The 2,500-nt window shown below is 45.0% G+C and overlaps 1 pseudogene; it reads left to right on the forward strand.

Moving 5' to 3' along the window:
• Positions 1–2,500, forward strand: part of LOC112237923 — a 294,281-nt pseudogene that overhangs the window by 273,237 nt on the left and 18,544 nt on the right.

Below are 2,500 nucleotides of genomic sequence, written 5' to 3' on the forward strand. Positions count from 1 at the left end.
TTCTCTCATTTGTGTCTGAACATACCTAGCAAGCTAGTTAACGTAGGTGCTTGACTACTGTTGTTAGGACAGAACGCTCAGATCAACCCTACGCTCCGAGACCGAAACGCTCTGACTTTACGAACGCCCAGAGCGCACTCTGAACACACTCTGAACACACTCTGGCACTCCAAATTAAACACACCCGTAGTATAAACCAGCCTTTAGTCTTGAAATCTTTGGTTGTTTAACATATGGCCTCACATGTGAATCCTTAAAGAGATGGGTGGGGCTAAAGCTTTAGACGGTGTGAATGATGCTGAATGGGGGTGTAGACAAAGAAGAGCTCTCCAGTAGGTGTACCAAAATATTCAAGGACCATTTTCTCAAAAGTGGGGTTAGAAGTTCATCAACTTTCAATGCAGAATTACTTTTTGTTCCTCAACTGTAGTGTATAATATAGGCTGTAATAGCTCTGAGTCTCTACTTTTATCCAAGGTAAAACAAAAACACCATTTGAAACATTGCTACATCGAGCCGGTCGTCCACATTTATCAGGCAAATGGAAGAAAAAGGGTTGAAATAGGAGGTATTAACTGAACTTGTCCGTCTTGTTTTAATTTCTTAATGAATACACCCCCCTACAACACCACTGGAGAAGGCTTACTGCCCTACAGCTACAGGACTAGAGCATAACCTTTCTCTTTCCCTCCCTCCCTCCTTCATTGCTTCCTTCCTTCCTTCCTCCCCTCTCTCCCATCCCTCCTTCCTTCCCTCTCTCCCTTCCCTCGCTCCCTTCCTCCTTCCTTCCCTCCTTCCTACCCTTCCTCCTTCCCTCCTTCCTTCCTTCCTTCCTTTCCTTCCTCCCCTCTCTCCCATCCCTCCTTCCTTCCCTCTCTCTCCTTCCCTCACTCCCTTCCTCCTTCCTTCCCTCTCTTCCTTCCTCTCTCCCTCCTCTTTCCCTTCCTCCTTCCTTCCCTCTCTTCCTTCCTCCTTCCCTCTCTCCCTCCTTCCTCCTTCCTTCCCTCTCTTCATTCCTCTCTCCCTCCTCTCTCCCTTCCTCCTTCCTTCCCTCTCTTCCTTCCTCCTTCCCTCTCTCCCTCCTTCCTTCCTCCTTCCTTCCCTCTCTTCACTCCTCTTTCCCTTCCTCCTTCCTTCCTTCCCTCTCTTCCTCCTTCCTTCCCTCTCTCCTCCCTCTCTCTCTAGGCGTTAGAGAGTGAGTTTGTGTCATGCCAGCTGCACCAGTGGATAGATCTGATATTTGGTTATAAGCAGCGAGGACCCGAGGCTGTACGAGCTCTTAACGTCTTCCACTTCCTGTCCTATGAGGGTTCCGTCACCTTGGATACCATCACTGACTCCGCACAGCGGCAGGTAGGTCACCTGGCTGTCGCCACGACTCGCCCTGACAACCGTCACAGGGCAGCGGTCTCGAGAAGTGAATTACTATGATAACACAACATTATGTATAACAACATGTCAAATAACAATGTATTGGTCGTGAGATCATTATAAAGTGTGATCAATAATATTAATAGTATAGAAGAAAGTGTAAAAAAAATATATATATATATTGAAATTTGAATTTGCATTTTGTAATCTTAACATAATGAACAGGAATGAAATGTATTATCTTGCTGAAAGCCAAGCCTCTAATAAGCCACACCTCTAATAAGACACGCCCCTGATAAGACACGCCTCCTGAAAATAAGCTAAGGAATATATTCAAAAGACCCAGCTGCTAGAACAACCCAGCAGGGCAGTAAAACATACCCAACTGATGGTTACATTAACCCATGTTTGGATCATCCAAACAACCCGAAATATTGGGTTATTCACAACCCAACTGGCTGGGTCAACATAACATAACATAATGTGTTCTGTCCAATATTTAACCAGTGGTTACTGGGTTACTTAATAACCCGGTTCTGTCCAATATTTAACCAGTGGTAACCAACATTGAGTTGTTTTTTAACCCGTCCTTTTTTGTAGTGTTATATTGTAATATTCCAGCCGTAGAAATATAATCTGTTTATTTAATTACAGTAACCTAATGTAATATTACTGATTTTGCTTTTACCTCTATCTCTCTACCCCCTCTCTCTCTCTCCCCCCTCCTTCTCCCCCCTCTCTCTGCCCCCTAGTTGATGGAGACCCAGATCCAGGCATGTGGTCAGACTCCATCCCAGCTGCTGATTGAGCCCCACCCCCTCGCTCCTCTGCCATGCACCTGGTGAGAACTCTCACACACACACACACTCAGGGCCGGATTAAGACATTAAGACGTTTTCTCGCAACCAACCATAGAAATATAATTCATAGATACCGTTCCAATTCAAGTTAGGTCTGGCAACCATTGCAAGTGAGTTTAATAGTCAAATTGGCAGGGTAAGAGATTCCAAAACACTTCTATGGACTGTATGTCTATGGCCACAATGCAACAATCTGTATATTTGACATGCATGCTGGACCAATTGCGGCCTTCCCTTCTATTTGCAACCTGTAACTGCCAAAATAAAGG

This window comes from Oncorhynchus tshawytscha, linkage group LG30 (genome assembly GCF_018296145.1).
Source record: "Oncorhynchus tshawytscha isolate Ot180627B linkage group LG30, Otsh_v2.0, whole genome shotgun sequence".
NCBI lineage: Eukaryota > Metazoa > Chordata > Actinopteri > Salmoniformes > Salmonidae > Oncorhynchus > Oncorhynchus tshawytscha.